This window comes from Colossoma macropomum, unplaced genomic scaffold (genome assembly GCF_904425465.1).
Source record: "Colossoma macropomum unplaced genomic scaffold, Colossoma_macropomum, whole genome shotgun sequence".
NCBI classification, from domain to species: Eukaryota; Metazoa; Chordata; class Actinopteri; order Characiformes; family Serrasalmidae; genus Colossoma; species Colossoma macropomum.
In genome coordinates, this window is record NW_023494806.1 from 5,587,642 (window position 1) to 5,607,979 (window position 20,338).

Sequence of the window (20,338 nt, forward strand, 5' to 3'; positions counted from 1 at the left end):
TATTTTGTTGTATTGACTCCACACACCCCGTCTCGTCTCCAGGCTTTTTATTTTATTGTTCTGTTTTTATTGTCCGCTGTTTAATATATTAGGTTATGAAAAGGTACAAATACATACTTTTCACCTGAAAAAACTTATTTAAGGTATACAATTGGACCTTAAAACCACTGTTGTACCTTTGCGGGAACATTTACATTGTTTGTACCTTGATGAATGGAAGATGTACCTGCACAGAACCTTTATTTCTAACACTGTATGTGTCTGTCACTTATACTTTATACACACAACATTATGTACAGTCATTATGTACTGTGCAGCAGTCAGAGACCACCCTGCGTTTATTTAACTTCCTGTCAACAGTTAATTATTTTTGGCATTAGGAAAAAAGCAGAAACATATTTAATATTTTACAGAAAATTACGCAGAAGCCTTAACAACTAAATATAATATACACTTTTCAGTGTTTAGTGTGTCACTCTTTACCTTCATTACAGCTTCCATTCCTTTCAGGAGACTCACTTTCAGTTTCTGAAAGAAATCTGCAGACACACCTCCAAAGTTCAGTCTTAGAAGCTGGTTGGGGTGGTCAGTCCATTCTTCAGCTTCTTTGTTCGATGTGTCCGTCTCCTTTTCTCAGTGAGGTTCTTCTTGATCAGCTACACATCCTTTCAGACCCACAGCGCTGAGTCGTCTTCTCACAGTGGAAGGATGGACAGAAACACCTGTGGATGTTTTCAAATCTGAAGCAGCTTGATTTTCTCCTCTCTCTCAGAGATGAAAGCTTTAAGTGCTGTTTATCTGATGGGGGCAGTTTTGGTGTCTACCAGGTCTTCCAGGTGGTTGTTAGGAGTCTCAAGTTTCCTTTGTCTTTCTCCTTCCTTATGCGGATGGATTGTTGTTTATCTAATCTCCTCAGAAATATCTTTCCAAAAATGAATAATTTTTATTTGATTTCCATTTGATTGGAATTTAAATAAATGACGGGGGGTCTCTGACTTTTGCATTAATCTATTCAAAATCATCACCTGAGAAATGAATAACTTGTACTTAATGGCTGTTTTGACTGGAAATTAAATAAACAAAGGGTGGGCTCTGACTTTTGCACGGTACTGTATGTAATAATAAAAAAAAACAAACGAACACACACACACACACACACATACACACACACACACACACACACACACACACAGATCCTCTCTTCTTCCATTTCAGGACCACCTATCAGGGAGGGACTGAGACCAGTGTTACTTTACTGAGAGGCCCTCAATCCGCATAGAGGATACACCCTCCAGGAGACACAAACACCATCTCTCAGATATGGTAGACTCCACACACACACACACACACACACACACACCTCTCTTTCTGAGCTCCTCTCAGAAATATGTGAGGTAAACACTCCACACACATGCAGAGCTGCAGTGGGTCTCGCTGCGTGTCTGTGGTCTGACTCCAGGAAGCGGGATTTTAATAGACTGTGTGTTTTTATTGTGGTGTGCAGGTTTGAACATGAGCGCCGTCTCATTCATGAGAAGCAGAAGAAACATTTCTCTACCCATCCCTCCTTCACCCATCCCTCCTTCACCCATCCCTCCGCCAACAAAAGGAAGGAAAGCACATTCAGATTGACACAAACCAGACATTCAAGTCATTTTCCAACACAGTCAGAGGACAGGCCTGTTTCTCTGAACTAATGCTGCAAATCCATTCCACACGTCAGGGAACACAGACTCACTTCTGAGGTTATTTATTCAAAGAGGTTATTTATCTATGTTGTTGATTTACTCATTGTTTTCTTTTCAGTTTTTATTTCTTTACAAAAAATTGAAAAAGCCAGCTGCCTTTTATATTACAAGAACATTTTATGATGAGTGGAAAAATAGGAATGGTCCAAATTTTGTTACTTTAACAAACATTTAGAAAAGAATGTCTTTCTTTTCCTTCTTTTTCCTATAAAGTCACCATTTCTGATATAAGAAGTTTTCTTACAACAGAACATGAATCTAAACTTCCAGACTGCAAATATTTACCCAAATTATTATTGTTTGTGCAAAAAGCAACAGAAAGAAGATTCACATTTCAAAAGAATGCAGGTTGTTGGTTTAATTTATTTGTATATTTCATTAATTTTCCTTTCATTTACTTAATTTATCATTTGCTTGGAGTGTGGAATTAATGCTGCTAAGGTCAGTCTCATATTATATTATCTAAAATCCAGTAAAAGTTTTGTTAATATGCCATTGTTTACACTGTTTAGGCCAAGGGCAATGGCATACCATTATCTGCCACTGATAGAAAGGAAAACAGCTGATGTGGCACCTTCCAATTAAATTTATATGCAGCAACTGACTTAAACTGTCCTCTTCTATCAAGAATGATGCATTAGGTTGGTCTTTAGTGAGTCACAAAGCCATCCTAGATTAGAACGGTCAAAAGACCGTCCGGCTCCTGTTTAGCAGCCAGCACACACCACGCTGTATAACCCAAATCGGCACATCGTTTTTTGTTTCTTTGTTTGTTGGTTTGTTTGTTTTTAACATGCACTCAATAATCTGATCATGTTTTTTCTGCAGTTATCTGATTATTCAAATGGTCATGTAAACAGCACACTCTGATCTAGAAACCCGATTAAGAAATCTGATAAAGAGATCTGGATTTCAGCTCAGTAATCAGATTTCTCAGTACATGTGAACTCTTACTCTGATTTCTTTCAGATTTCTCAGTCAGTGTATCTTCTAGATGATGTATGTTCATATTTTAAGCCAAAGTGGTATGATCATTTTTTTTTTTTAAAGCTGTGGCATGAAGTTTGAGTTTTGCATTACGTTTACGTCACGTCTTCTTCTGTGAGTTTATTGGCTGGTAGCAAAGCAGAAATCTGATTACTGCCTGACTCATGTAGACCTGGAGTTTCACATTATCGGATTACTCAAATGCATGTAAATGCACTGATCGTATTATTGAGATAATCTGTTTTTCTGCAGTTATCGGATTATTAAGTGCATGTAAACACACTCATTGTTTGCTACACTCAAAGTACACTGCCGGTTACGTACTTAAATAGAAATAAAAGTAGTGTCATTTAAAAATGCTCAAGTTTAACCACTATACACTAACCAAGCACTTTATTAGGAATAAACGTACACCTACTCATTCATGCAATTAACTAATCAACCAGTCATGGAAAGTTGAAGGTTTATAAAAACATGAATCTGAATTTCTGCTGATGCACACAGAATTTGTCACCAACTGCATGAATCTGTGTCAACAGTCCAGGCAGGTGGAGGTGGTGTAATGGTGTTTGGAATGTTTTCTTGACACACTTTGGGCCCGTTAATACCAATCAGTCATCACTTGAATGCCTCAGCCTATTTGAGTATTGTTGCTGACCATGTCCATCCCTTCCTGGCCACAATATACCATCTTCTAATGGCTACTTTCAGCATGACAGTGCGCCACGTCACAAGTAAAAGTCGTCTCAAACAGGTTTCATAAATATGACAATGAGTTCAGTGTTCTTCAGTGGCCTTTCCATGCAGATCTACATGCAGTAGAACCCCTCTGGGATGTGGCTGAACCGGACATTTGCAATATGAAAGTGCATCTGAAAAATGAAGAATTTCATGATGCAGTCATGTTAACATGGACCGGAATCTCAAAGGAATGGTTCCAACATGTTGTGGAATCCATGCCACAAAGAATTGAGGCTGTTTTGAGAGCAAAGGGAGGCCCTAGCCAGTATTAGTATAGTTTTTCTAATAAAGTGCTTGGTGAGTGTAGTTTAGCTCTAGTTTGGCCCACCGCTGTAGTTTAGCTGTAATTTGGCCTATTGTTGTAGCTTAGCTGTAGTTTGTCCACCACTGTAGTTTAGCTATAACTTAACCGTAGTTTGGCCTATCACTGTAGTTAAGCTGTTATTTTGCTGTAATTTGGCATACTGCCGTAGTTTAACTATAGTTAAACTATAGTGTGGCCCACTGCTGTAGTTTCACTGTAGTTTTAGCCTACCACTGTAGTTTAGCTGTAGTTTGGCCTACCACTGTAGTTTAGCTATAGTGTGGCCTAATTGTATAGTAACATAACTGTAGTTTGGCCTATCACTGTGGTTTACCTGTCATTTATCTATAGTTTGGCCTACCACTGTAGTTTAGCTATAGTGTGGCCCACTGCTGTATTTTCACTGCAATTTGTCCTACCACTGTAGTTTAGCTGTAGTTTGTCCTACCACTGTAGTTTAGCTGTAGTTTGGCCTACCACTGTAGTTTGGCTATCATGTGGCCTACTGCTGTAGTTTTGCTGTAGTTTAGCCTGCCACTGTGGTTTAGCTGTAGTTTGGCCTGTGACTGTAGTTTAGCTATAGTGTGGCCTACTGCTGTAGTTTTGCTGTAGTTTAGCCTACCACTGTAGCTTAGCTGTAGTTTGGCCTACCACTGTAGTTTATCTGTAGTTTGGCCTACCGCTGTAGTTTAGCTATAGCGTGGCCTACAACTGTAGTTTAGCTGTAGTTTAGCCTACCCAAGTAGTTTAGCTGTAGTTTGGCCCATCACTGTAGTTTCTCTTCCAGGTCTCCTACGGACCCTCACAGCGCACAGAGAGAGAGAGAGAGAGAGAGAGAGAGAGAGAGAGAGATAGAGAGAGAAAGGCAGGTTTGACATATACTTGATGTACCCTCACCCTTTACACTGTAAAAATGCCCAAGATTCATGAGTTACTAGCTTAGCCATCTGCTAAACGATGTTGAAATTATGTCCTAAAACTCGGCCGTAAATCATTTATCTCTCCCTCACTTACACACACACACACACACACACACACACACACACACACACACACACACACACGCACACACATACAGAGTCTCACTTTGTTGCTTTATATGATCAGTAATTTATGGAGGTGTGCAGTATAGGCTGACAGGGGCACGCTGTACACTAAACACTGCAGTCAGAAAAAGAGCCGAGCTCATAAATCAAAACTGGACCCCAACACACACACACATATACACACACACACACACATACACACACACCATATATCACACACTCCCAGCACACCTTCACACACTCAGGCCTTATAGGCCTGTTACTTTTACTAATCACTGTATTAATGTCCATCACTTACTCACATACTTTACACAGTGTTGAGTTTACATTATGTACAGTAATGTAGAGTCCACCCTTCATTTATTTCATTTCCATTCAAATTAGTACAAGTTGTTCATTTTTCAGGAGCTATTTCTGGGGTGATTATATATAAAGTAATCCACTTGTGTAAAAAAGAGGAAAGTCAAAGGAAAAAAATAGGAGTTTCTAAAACTGAAGCTAAAAAATGATTCAAATCTACAGAGAAAATGGGACATCCACAGCCATCCTTCCACTGTGAGGAGACAACTCAGCGCTATGGGTCTGAAAGGATGTGTAGCTGTCAAGAAGCCTCACTGAGAAAAGAAGACAGAGAAAAAAGAAGAAAATTAATAATCACTGAATGTGGGATTATTTGGATTGTGTGAAGCAGAACATGCAACCAACAACTTCTAAGCCTGAACTTTGAAGGTGTGTCTGCAGATTTCTTTGAAAAACTGAAAGTGAGCCTCCTGAAAAGAATGGAAGCTGTGATAACGATATAAAGATACATGGTGGACACACTAAATACTGAAAAATCAGGCTTTTGTGTAATTTTCTGTTAAATCTATACTGTATGCAATGTAAATCCATCTGTGAGGATATACTAATATTATTGACACTACACCATGTTTATGCTTTTACTACGTTCTGCACGTAACATTTGTTAATTTATTTAAAAAACTTTTTGTTTTTACAGATTAAATTTGTAGCAGATTAAATGAAGATGTTGTTAGTATGTCTATCTATTTAATATGTTAAAATTCATGATCTATCAATCAAATCTATTGTGTTTACACGATTACATAGATCAACAACCTATAACAATTATTTCACTAAACAAACAGATGTTTAAATCTATTACAGACTGTAGTTTCCTTCAGGATTAATGAAGTTTCTATTTATCTATCCATCATATACTCTGCAGTTATAAATGTCAGACTATTGCAGCTTAAATTACAGAACTGCACATGAGACTTCTGCTGAATTCAAATGACTTGATTTGTTGATTCCTGCATTTTGCACTGTGTGTGTGTGTGTTGAGCTCTTCTCATTGCCATTATAGTGTGTGAAGGCTGCAGAGGGTGTTTATTTAAGCGATGGATTCATGTTACGCCTTCCAAAGTTTCACTCACACACACACACACACACACACACACACACACACACACACACTTATGAAAGCTCCATAATCCTTCAGTGGATCACTGCTGAGAAATTCAGGCAGCTGCCACTGAACAAACATAAAAAACAGAGTATCAGAGTCTGTAAGAAGATGAACACCTGCAGATAGAGAGATGGACAGACAGACACACAGACAGAAAGATAGATAGATGCCCATTTTGAATTAGATGCCAGCAACTCATTTCAAAAAAGTTGGGACAGGGGGCAACAAAAGGCTGATAAAGTTGTGTAATAAAAAAAACGCCTGGTGGTTGATTGGCAACAGCTCAGTAACATGACTGGGTATAAAAGAGCATCTCAGAGAGGCGGAGTCTTTCAGAAGTAAAGATGATGAGGGGTTCACCACTCTGTGAAAGACTGCACGATCAAATAGTGCAACAATTCAAGAATAATTTTCCTCAATGCACAAAAGCTTAGGAATTCCATCATCTATGAACATAATATCGCGACAAGATTCAGAGAATCCAGAGAAATCTGTGTATGCAAGGGACAAAGCCGAAAACCAGTACTGGCTGATCTTCGGGCCCTCAGGCAGCACTGCATTAAAAACACATGATTCTGTAGTGGAAATCACTCTATGGGCTCAGACACACTTCTGAAAACCACTGCCAGTGAACACAGTTCATCGCTGCAATCACAAAGTTCAAATTCTACTATGCAAAGAAGAAATCAGATTTGAACAGGATCCAGAAACACCGCCGCCTTCTCTGGGCCTGAGCTGATTTAAGATGGACTAAAGTGAAGCGGCAAAGCATCTCGTGGTCCAATGAATCAACATTTTAAATTGATTTTTGAAATCATGGACACCATGTCCTCTGGACTAAAGAGGAGAGGGACCATCCAGCTTGTTATCAGCACACAGCTCAAAAGTCAGTATCTGTTATGGTATAGGGGTGCATTAGTGTACATGGCCTGGTTGACTTGCACATCTGTGAAGGCATGATTGATGCTAAACAATATATACAGGTTTTCAAGCAACATATGCTGCCATCCAGATGACATCTTTTTCAGGAAAGACCTTGCTTATTTCAGCAAGATAATGTTGTAGATAGATAGATAGATAGATAGAAAAACAGATTTATGATCCAGACCTAATCATCCAACATCGGTACCTGACCTCATTAATTCTCTTTTGGCTGAATGCAATCCAGTCCTCACAGCAGTGTTCCAACATTGAGTGTAAAGCCTTCCCAGAAGAGGAGAGGCTGTTACTACAGTGAAGGGGGAGAAACTCTCTATTAACATCCTTGATTTCAGAAAAAAACACTGGATGAGCAGAAGCACTTCAGACAGCAAACATGTCTTTGTTCATTGACTACATTCGGGTTAAAGGGGAACCTGTGTACATTTAAAGTTTCACCAAAATATTGCTAAGCCCAGACAATTATGTATTTCCAGCAGAGAATCATATTTGGCACTGAAACAGACTAGGCTTAATCCACATCCAGGAAACCTTCTCTTAAAGAACCGAAGAGAGCATGTCCAAACTCTCACCAGAAAGTTTGTCTGCTAAGCAGCCAGGCTTAAATTATGTTTAAGCAATTGGTGGGTTGGTTCTGTCCCAATAACCTATAAAGACCCTTCTCGCTTTATCTCTTAAAGCTGCTAAAGCAGCCAAACATGTAGAAGGAACATGTCTAAACGTGGAGATGGGATTTCTAGACAGTGCTTAGACTACTATGTAGACTTGGGTAAGATTCTTATCGTGAGTAATTGAAAGACTGGCTGCATCCCAATAACTAAATACAGCTCTTTTATGGTGGTTTGATGAATTCAATTAGAGTAATTGCCATTAATAGTCCATTTGCACCATATCAAAGAGTAGAAGACGTCTTTTATATATGGAAAGGGGAAAACTGCGTTTTTACTGCTTATTATAATTATGTTGCATTGAAAAACAAGTTTTCCAAGTCTACCTGAAAAAGGATGGTCTACTACACCTCCCTCCTGAGGTGCTATCTCTCTCTCTGTCTCTCTACACCTCGCTCGTCCCTCGAAAACAAACAAACTGCTTATTAGTGGCATATAAATCATCTTCCTCTGTACAGAACCTTTGTGTCCTATTTCACAACTCCAACCACACACACACACACACACACACCGGATATACCCAGAGGTGTTTCACCGCAAAATTACTACCATCATACACACACACACACACACACACACACACACCTCCCTCTGATCCGCAGATCAATCTGAAGCTTCAGCTTCTTCACTTCATCCTCTGTAACTCTCCCAGACTGACATTTATACGACTCCATATTGGCCATCAGTGTAATAACAGGCGCTCACACGACAGCTATTTGTAACTGGAGTGTGAGCTGAAGCCTGACTGACAGCAGAGCAGCTGACTGTGGAGCAGCGGTAAAGAAAATAGCCCCTAATCGCTCTTTTCCAGGTAAAATGTTATGAATAGTAGAATCCTTCCATGTTTCTGCATTCAGTTCATTACTCTAGGGCAGGATTGCCCAGTGCCAACCCTGTGAGCACATTTGATTTGGCCCAGTAAAACGTCATCCTAAATGCACCCCCAACAGAAAGAGAAGAAACAAAAAATTTAAAAAAGAAGAATATTTGCAGATCAAATAAAGAAGCTGCTTATGCTCTCAGAACAATGGACTGACCAGACCTCAACATCACTGAATGTGTTTGGGATTACTTGGTTCGTCAGAAGCAACAAATGCAACCAACTTCTAAAACTGAACTTTGGAGGTGTGGAAAAATATCCCTGCAGATTCTTTGAGAAACTGAAAGTGAGTCTCCTAAAAGAATGGAAGCTGGAATAAAGGTAAAGAATGACATTGTATATAATTGTTGAGGCTTCTGTGCACTTTTCTATTAATTATATTTTGTCTGCTGTTCTTCCTGATGCTGAAACATGAATAACTTGTACATAATCACTCAATTAAAGAAATTAAGGATGGTCTCTGACTTTTGCACAGTATTTTAGAATCTTATTAATGTTATACAAGTTTATCAGTCATTTATAGCTTCTTACAAATTGTTTGAAACTATGAATCATCCTAATAGAATCATATATATATGAATATTGAGGTATTAAATACTAAAATAGTATAACATTATTAAAAAATCAAAACTTAATTTGAAATCTACCTTCTTTATTTGCATACTGTTTTGGCTTTTTGGCCCTCTGTCCACTAAAAACTTTGCACTCCTGGCTAATCTCATGCTAATCTATTTCATGTTTTACATTCAACAAGACATTCACAAATGGACCTACCAGCTGTTGCTGCCAGTATCAAAATCTCAGAGCACTTTGATATGAAACATATAGGAATGGAAGCTTTAGTGAAAGTTCTGCCAGGAAGACTCTAATGCTACATTATTCATTCATTACTCCTGGCCAATCACAGGCCTACGTCTTTAAAATGACTTGACTTACATACCCGTTCTGCTGCTTTCAGGTGCCTACGTTTTGACATTCCCCTCCTTCCACCCACCACCACCACCAGTTGGGACCCTGTTTGGCTGTCCGGGGGTAGGCCCCGCCCCTGCCATCTCTATCCAGCAGGTTCAGCGAGGGTCTTGATGCTCCAAGACATGAACCAAGGACGGGGCCTACACCAAAGACTCTTTAATTTCTACCGAATTGTTATTTTTCAACTTGTAAAACTTGTTAGATAACTGAATTGTTATCTTTCAACTTGTAAAATTCCTTTGAGTCTTTCTGGCAGAAATCATGTTATATGCATTTTTTTAATTCTCTTGAAAACTATTTTGGAGATACAAGTTTTGTTGTAACAGCACCGCCATGCTTCACAAATGCATTCTTTCAAAGCAACTGTTGTTAGGTTGGACAAGCAACCTTTTTCCAATAACCTGTGTTATGTTCCAAAGTAGGCTCAGGTTTAGGAGGAAGGAATGACCTTAACAAGTGGATAGAGGAGCATAAAAAAGGGTGGAGACCAGTTCAGTACATAAAGAACTGCTAAAGTTAATGATACAGTTGAATAAGTTAAACAACATACTAACAAGTTGAGCTATAAGCAAGGACAATAAAGAAAAACATACTATAGTAAAACTATAGTCAAACAGCTACCTTACCTACCCTGTAGAAAAAACAGCATAGAGCAGCACTGCTGGACACCAGCAAAACCAACAGATATTGTGTTTTGGATGCTGATAAGCTGATGACCACCAAAACTAGCATACACTGTTAGAAATAAAGATACTGTTCAGGTACATTTTTCATTCATCAAGGTACAAACAATGTAAATGCTCCCTCAAAGGTACAACAGTGGTTTGTCCAGTTGTGAACCTTAAATAAGTTTTTCCAGGTGAAAAGTTTGTATTTGTAAATTTTCATAACCTCATGTTTTAAAACAGAACAATAAAATAAAGCCGGGATACGAGACGGGGTGTGTGGAGTTCCCTGACTAAAGGTACTGAGATGTACCCTTGAGGGTACCACCCCAGTGACAAGAGGGGTACAGCCACAGTGACAGTTTAGTACCTGTTTCTCTAAAAGGGTATGTTGTGTTTTGATGCTCGTATGCTGGTCAACCAGCATGACCGTGCTGGGAGGACCAACTAAACCAGCACCAGACCAGCATAATCCTGCACCAGACCAGCATAAACCAGCATAGGACAACATACACCAGCTTAAACCAGCTTAGACCTGTTTTGTTTTTTTCAGCAGTATAGCCATGAACATGAAAGAAAACTCTGGCTGCTACTCTATGCTAAGCTAATAAAACATACAGAATGTGGTATCTGCCTCAAATCTAGTGTGTTTAGACAGTGATGTACCTACTGATGTAAAAGTAGGTGTGCGCAGTCTAACTTGAACTCCCTCCAAAGAGAAAAGCACCAGTTTAAAAGAGCTGAGAGCCAAATATTCACATACCAACTAACAATGAAGGGTACAAAGTCACTCTATAAGTAATATGGTGAGACATGACTAATAAGAGCCAACAAGGCAAACAAGAGAACTGTACATAGTATAAAGGGCTAAAGTGCTTAACAAAACTAGTTAAGACTAACAGAGCTGACAAGACAATAAAGCTAACAACCCTGCTAGAAAAACCAGCATAGACTAGCACAGCTGGTCATCTGCAAAACAAGCATATCTCTGTTGTCAGAAGAAAACCTCCTATCTCCATTTTTTCATTTTACAGTTTTTGACATAATTTGAACATGCCTGGGGCCCTTTACATTGTGTGTGAATTTCGTGATGAATGGACCAAAAGAAATGACTCAAAATGACTTGGAAAAAACTCTGGTTCCATTGACTTACATTAAAGGTAAAGTAGGTTTTTCCCTTCTCCTGTAAAGTTACCATTTTGGAGATATGAGGTTTTCTTCCGACAACAGCGATATGTTGTTTTTTGATGCTGGCATACCGGTCAAAGAGCATGACCATGCTGGGGTGACCAGCTAAACCAGCACCACACCAGCATGAACAAGCATAGACCAGTTTAGACCAGCTTAGACCAGCATGAAATGCATGCTGGTGGGTGCTGTTTTCTTTAGCAGGATAGCCAAAAACATGAAAGAAAACTCTGCTACTCTCTGCTAAGCTAACAAAACATACAGGAGGTGGCACCTGCCTCAAATCTAGTGTGTTTAGACAACGGTGTCTGTTACATTTACAGACCAGCCAACAATGAAGGGTACAAAGTCACTCTATAAGTAATATGGTGAGACATGACTAATAAAAGCCAACAAGGCAAACAAGAGAACTGTACATAGTATAAAGGGCTAAAGTGCTTAACAAAACTAGTTAAGACTAACAGAGCTGACAAGACAATAAAGCTAACAACCCTGCTAGAAAAACCAGCATAGACTAGCACAGCTGGTCATCTGCAAAACAAGCATATCGCTGTTGTCGGAAGAAAACCGCGTATCTCCAAAATGATGACTTTACAGGAGAAGGAAAAAACCTCCTTTACTTTTAATGTAAGTCAATGGAACCAGAGTTTTTTCCAAGTAATTCTGGGCCGTTTCTTTTAGTCCATTCATCATGAAATTTACAGACAATGTAAAGGGTAACAGACATTTTCAAATTATGTCAAAAACTGAAAAACGACAAAAATGGAGATCTTCCGACAACAGCGATATGTTGTGTTTTGGATGCTGGTATGCTGGTCAGTAGCAATGGAAGTTGGAATGCTGATCACCAAAACAGCATCAAAACCAGCATGTATTGTGTTTTGATGCTGGTATGATGGTCAACCAACACGATCATACTGGGGTGACCAGCTAAAGAAGCACCAGCTAAAGAAGTGCTGGTTGTTTCAGCAGGTAAGCTGACAGGTAAACAAGCTTCTGAAGCTAGCAGGGCTGCTATTTCCATACTGATTAGTCTTGATTAGCTACAACAACATAGTCCAGCTCAATGGCACAGCATTTCAACTCAACATTGACTCCAACGTTACTCATTAGGGCTGAATGACATTTTAACCATGGCATATTAAACAGTTGTGTAGTACTGCTTTGTATATTACTGGGAATTACGCATTAAATTAACCACACTGCTAAATGTATACATGCTTTCTGTCTCCTATCGTTTTGAGACTGGCTCAAGAGAGAATATTACACCCGGTTTGGCAGAATGGCCTCTTTGTGAGGGCACTTTAAACCTGGGTCATTTGCATGCAATGATAAACAGTGTTTACGTTGGGTTTAAAGCGGTTTAAAGTTGCCAGGAAGCCAGAAGGGGAGTGATATATGGAGTGATATATGTGCTGTTATGATGCCTAGTAAATCATTCAAGCTCACACACACCACACATACTCACACTGACGTACAAGTGATTATATCACCCTCAGAAGGTTTTATAGATGCTTTCTTCTGCAGTGTACTTGTAAGTGATACTGTATACACAGACTGGCAGACACATACACAACACATTTGTTCTTAAACTGAGATGCATAAACTTTCACTCGTTTACTGACACTCACAAACGGCCAGACTACATGTTTCCTGGTATTTTGCTCATTGTGTAAATTCAGTCTCTGTGAATTTGTTACTGTTACTGATACCCTTACAGTTATTTCAGTAATCCAGACAAGCCTGCACTGGCAGTGGTATGACTGGGTCCAGTGGGCCTAGGCCCTCCCACCCACTTTTGTCACTGGCCCACCCAAAATGACTTCTCAAATATTAATTCTTATTAATAAATGAACCAAAACTCACTAAATATGTGACATTTAGAATTCCACTTTTGATATTGACCATTCAAAGTCCAGTTTAACCAGTAACATTACTATGGAGCGGTCCAAGACCATTAACCGCTGCACATGGACTGGAAACATGAACAAGGCTTTTTTAAAAAAACAAAAATAAACCAGGCAGACCATACACAATTTAAAGCAAAAGTTTGGGCACCCCAGGTAAAATTACATTTTGTTGATGTTCTAAGTGAAAATAAGTTAGTATGTTCTCAAACAGGAACAGACTGCACATTTTAATGTATAATCACTGTTTACTTGCTGAATTTAAGATATAAGAAAAGTAAAATATGAAATGTGGCCTGTGCAAAAGTTATGGCACATTTTATATGTTATATTTTATTTTTTCCAGTATGTTCAACTAGAATTTGTAGAAAAACATCATATTTAGGTGTTTTCTCTACAGAAGTCAGATGGAGTAAGAGATGCCATGAGCTGTTACTATAATTCTCTGGATTGTTATCTTGTTATCCTGTTGTTGTCTTGAGATAATGAGTTAATTATCTCAAGACAACAACAGTTATCTCGAGGTAACAAGATAATTATCTCATTATCTCAAGATAACAACTTTGTTATCTCGAGATAACAAGATCATTAACTCATTATTTCAAGATAACAACTTTGTTATCTTGAGATAACAAGATAATGAACTTATTATCTCAAGACAACAACTTTGTTATCTCGGGATAAGATAATTAACTCATTATTTCAAGAAAGCAACTTTGTTATCTCGAGATAACAAGATAATGAATTTGTTTTCTCAAGATAACAACTGTTATCTTGAGATAACAAGATAATGATCTCGTTATCTCAAGATAACAACTTTGTTATCTCGAGATAACAAGATAATGAACCCATTATCTCGAGATAACAATTTGTAATGGGTTGATAGCAACTTTGTTATCTTAAGACAATAAGATAATGAACTTGTTATATCAAGATAACAATCCAGAAAATTATAAATACCACAGAGCCTCTCTGGACTTCCGCAGTTCTCTGAGGATGTGTGACCTTATTTTCACTTAGAAAGTCAGCAAAACATTCATTGCATGGCTGTGAATCGGTCGGGTCCCAGCAACCACATCTGACCTTCTTCTGTGCCGTCACACTGTGTGATATGTGGGCCACAAGTAAATGCTGGATGCCAGATCAGATTTGCTGGTAGAAGTGAGAAATGATCACCCACTCAAACTCTCTTGTGGGACGTTTTTTCTCTCAGTGAACTTAATCAACACAAGATTAGATAAAAACTCACTGCCTCAAAAACCTTCTCCCTGTTTTTCTGTTCTCCTCAGTGCTGAAGAGGAGGATTTGGTGTCAATGAGAGCGCTCAGAGCTCCAGTCTGAGAACCCTTCAGGAACACAGTCCTGGGACAGTGTGAGTGCAGAGGATCAAGTCCGCACCACAGGAGGGCTGACATATACAGTAATATCTCTCTCTCTCTCTCTCTCTCTTATTACACACACACACGCACACATATATATATATATATATATATATATATATATATATATATATATATATATATATATATATATATATATATACACACATCAGCAGTCTATCCCCTGTGTACCCTGCATCTCATTTATCTACCTCAGACACAATTTGTATATATGGAAAAGTGTACAACTTTACATATCATAGCTTTTATTCATAGCTTATATTACTGTACAAAAATATATGTGTATATATTTAAAGTCTAATGTGTGTGTATATATATATATATGTATTTTTTGACTCATCTGTGTAAATGTGGTGTGACAATAAACATGATTTGACTCATCTCTCTCTCTCCCTCTCTCTCTGTTTCTCTCTCTTTATTTGAATGATTCATTAATATCAAATATATTAATATAAACTGTTAATAGTAGTAATCATATTGAATAATAATATTGAAAAAATAAACTGAATCAAACATACCATTACAGAAAGGTCATGACTTTTATCAAGTAATTTGCCCAAAAACCTTTTTTTTCACGTCAAACTCTTGTGACTTTTTTGCAAGAGTACACAACAAGCACACACACGCACACACACTCACTCACACACACACACGCACACACACTCACACACACACACACACACATACATCATTGTCATATTGTAATTGCATTTTTATGATCACCAGCTGCTTTTGAAAATTTAAAGTTGAATTGAAAAGCAACAATAAAATCTTGTTACATTTCAGATGTATAAATTTTACAGTGATGATGATACACATTCAGAAGAGGCACAAAGAAAAATGGAGAGAACAAGATAGAGATGAAGAGAGAAAGAGAGAGATGGAAGACATTGACAGATACCACAAAAAGGGATGAATAAGCAACGGAAGTAAATAAATAATATATGTAAATAACATAAATAAATGTAAATATGTTCATGTCGACAAATAAATACTTATAAATGTAAGTGAAGGAATAAATGTAAATGATGTAAATAAATGAATAAATGATAGATGTAGTGTCAGTGGTGTAAATGTAGAGGAGACAGAGAGAAGCAGAAGCTGATGTTTCTCTGTGTTTCTCCTGTAAGACTGAAGATTAGTGGCCCCCAGTGATTGGCTGAGTGTGGGTGGGCTTTTTTAATACCTCCCTCAGGCCCCATTCGGCAGAGGAGGAAAAAGAGAGAGGGAAAAGGAGAGAGAGAGAGAGAGAGAGAGAGAGAAAGAGAGAGAGAGAGACAAAGACAGAGAGTATCCCTGTGCTGTGCAAGTCACTTGTTATAGTAATTATTTGGCCAAAATGCTAATATTAGTAATAATAATCAATAAAAGCGAATGGCCACAATTTAGCATAATGCAAATTATATCACTCTAATTGGTGCCTGTTACCTTTCACTCCACTTGATAGCCATGCTGGCACACTCGAGCTATTCCTTTAAATGTGGAGTGGTCTCTCTCTCTCTCTCTTTCTCTCTCTCCTACTACATTCCTCATCACTGCCTCTCTCATTATTGGGGGAAATTTACAGGGTCATTTATTTAACTGGGGTTTGAATGACATCGGTTCTGCTTGAGCTGCTCTACTGCAAACTCCAGGACCATGTGGGCCTGAAAAAACATGAGAGAGAGAATAAATCAGCTACAGCAGAGAGAGAGAGAGAGAGAGAGAGAGAGAGAGAGAGAGAGAGAGAGAGAGAAGACACTGAAAGAGAAAGAGGGAAACAGACAGAGAAAGAGAAAGGAAAATGTGAAAGAGAAGAAAAAGAGACAAAAAGGAGAAACAGAAAAAAAAATCAAGAGAAAGAGACCAGAGAAATGAACAAGATAATGAGAGAAAAAGAAAGAAAAAGAAAAAGGAAATAAGGGAGAGATAAAGAAAGAGAGCAATAAGAAAAGAAAAAAAGACAAAGACAAAAAGAGAAAAAGAAAAAGGAAATAAGGGAGAGATAAAGAAAGAGAGCAATAAGAAAAGAAAAAAGACAAAGACAAAAAGAGAAAAAGAAAGAAAAAGAAAAAGGAAATAAGGGAGAGATAAAGAAAGAGAGCAATAAGAAAAGAAAAAAGACAAAGAGAAAAAGAGAAATAAGAGAAAAAGAGAATGGAAATGGGGAGAGATAGAGAAAGAGGGCAAAGAGAAAAGAAAAAGACAAAGAGAAAAAGAGAAATAAGAGAAAAAGAGAGAAAGAAGAGAAAGAAGGAGAAAAAGAGAGGAAATAAGGGAGACATAGAGAGAGAGGGCAAAGAGAAAAGAAAAAACAATGAGAGAAAAAGAGAAAGAAGAGAAAGGAAGAGAAAAGAGAAAGAAAATAGGGGAGAGATGAAGATAGAGGGCAAAGAGAAAAGAAAAAAGACAATGAGAGAAAAAAGAGAGAAAGAAAGAGAAAAGAGAAAGAAAATAGGGGAGAGATTGAGAAAGAGGGCAAAGAGAAAAGAAAACAGACAATAAGAGAAAAAGAGAGAAAGAAAGAGAGAAAAAGAAAAAAATTAAATATTAGAGATAGAGAAAGAAAAACAGTCAAAGACCTTCACTTGGAAGAACAACAAACATGCATCCTGACCAGGGGGCGCGTAAACTTTTGCATAAGGCTATCATTGTAAAAGTATTTTATTAAAACATTTATCAGAAGATGCAGATCAAAGAATTTAGTCTTTCATTCTAACATTATTCCTGTTAATGATATTGATTGTTTTGGCTTTTTGATATTAAATTATAAGCCATTAACTGCAGGGATGATCTGGTCACTCTGACTGCAGGTGGACCCAGTTGTCTGTCCACCACTTAGACCACATTTACACCCCTCAGCACCGCATACAACCTTTTACAGCAATTATGCCTTATAGCACATATACAGAGTCCCTGAGAGAGAGAGAGAGAGAGAGAGAGAGAGAGAGAGAGAGAGAGAGAGAGAGAGAGAGTGACCGAGAGAGAGAGAGTGACCACCCACTAACTCCTTGACTGGGAGAGGAGTGATAAGACCCGGGGGAGATTTGAGGGGCTTCACATTGAAACACAGCTACCAGTAGAGGGGGCACTGTTAAATCACACACACACATTCTCTCTCTCTCTCTCTCTCTCTCTCTCTCTCTCTCTCTCTCTCTCTCTCTCTGTCTAATCACAGTCAATAACCAAACCCAACTTGCAGTTACAGCCAGTGACATGTAAAGTGAAATCAGCATCATCCTTTTTCTGAGCTGGAATAAAAACGAAACAAAAAATTGGAATTAAGACCAAAGACCTTTAACTTCTGTTTTTTTTGAGGACATTCTTGCAGTGCACACATGATTCAAACTCAGAAATTGCAAATTAGCTTATTGTAGTTGGATCAGTTATACACTTCAAAAGGCAGTCAGCTTGAAAGCTTAGTTCAAAAAGACTGTCCAACAGGTGGACAGCTGAAGGTCATGTCTACTGGACAATCCTCACTTTGGAAAAAAAATGGGATTAGAACTGAATACCTTCTGAACTGGGAGTAGAACATGTCGATGATAAATGTGTGTTTTGTGGTTTTAGAGAGACTGTTTTTCATTGTTTTTTAGAATGTGTGAGACTTAAACCGTTCTTTGATACGCTGGGCTTCCTGTTCATGAAATGTGGGGAATTTTTTACGTCACATGGTTTTATTTTGGGGGCTGGCTACAACAGAAAACACAGAACGAAATGGCAACTACTTAATTTTGCTGTTGGTCAGGCTAAGCTCGCTGTATACAATTCAAGAAGGAACAAAGTAGAGAATAGATCTGGTTATGATGTTTTGCCTTTGTTTCTTGCTCTGGTGAAATCCAGGATGGTATTTGAGTTTAAATTCTATAAAACAATGAATAACCTGGAAGTGTTTGAAAATGGGATTAGAACTGAATACTTCTGAACTGGGAGTAGAACCAAAAACTTCACATTGGAATTAGAGTCAATAACTTTAAAATTGTGATTTGAACCAAACAACATTTGAATGACAGTCAGTCATGTTCCAAGTGGAATTAGAACCAAAAACCTTCAAATTTAGATATACAATTTTTATAGATGAACAGTCTGTCCTTAGAATTCAACTGAATATTTATTTAATACAACTGGGCTTGTGTGATACATTCTATTAAATCTAATCCTAACCTTAAATTCAACCCAAATCCTAGACCTACTTATAAACCTAACCTTAACCTTAACTTCAACATTAAACCTACACCTACTCCTAAACCTAACCCTAACCTTAATTTCAACACTAAACCTACACCTATTCCTTAACCTAAACCTACACCTATTCCTAGACCTAACCCTAGACTTAACTTCAACATTAAACCCAGACCTACTCCTAAACCTATCCTTAACATTATCTTCAACACTAAACCTAGACCTACTCCTAAACCTAACCCTAACCTTAAATTCAACACTAAACCTAGACCTACTCCTAAACCTAACCCTAACCTTAACTTCAACACACAACCTACACCCACTCTTTTATTGTATCAACATCAATCTTGTAATAAGAGGAGAACCTTTATTGGTGCTATGTAGAACCCTTTTCAAAAAGATTCTATACAGAACCATCTACAGCACATTCTCCATCAATCTGAAGAAAGCTTTCACCATGCCAAGACCCCCTGAATCATGCAAAGGGTTCTTGAGTGTTCAGTGTTCTATATAGAACCATTTTCTTTACTTAAGAACCCTTGAAGAGCCATCTTGTTGAGCGTGCAGGGTTGAGACATACTGTTGTAGGGTGTTGCCTGCCAGTGTGTTTTGCTTGAAGCAGCCCTGTCAAAGCATAAACCACAGGGATCACACTGAACAGCCAGGCCAAGCACTGTTTCTGCCGAAGACAGGCAACATCATCACTATGGGCATGAACAGAGCTGAGGGAGGAGGCCAGTGCCACACCTGCATCCTCCTGGCACACAACACACACTACAGATAAGAAGTGTGTGAAAGAGGGAATACATGGCAACATGAGAGAGAAACTATCAGACTTATATTTGACATTGAAACTCAATCATGTTATTTTTTCATTCTTTTGCATTATTGTAAATTAACGTAGTTATTTTAATAAAGCTTACTGGACTGAACTGAGTTGGGACAGCGAGGAAGGAAGAAAGTTGGAGGGGTATCAGGCAGGAATGTACCCCCTTGAGGCTGTTTATCATACACACACATACACACCTGGACTTTCTGAAAGAAGGGAGGAAACAACAGCAGATTCCTCCGAAAACATCACCTTCATCAGAACACACAGCAACCAATAACAGCCCAACATCTGCAGCACATCACTTCACTCCGTCTCTTTCATCATTCACTTTCATTTCCAACAGGATTTCATACGTTTTTTATATGAAGTGTCTGACCAGTTTCTGACCCCTTCACAAAGTCGTCAATCCGCAAAGCTTCTTACTTTCTCCTCTCT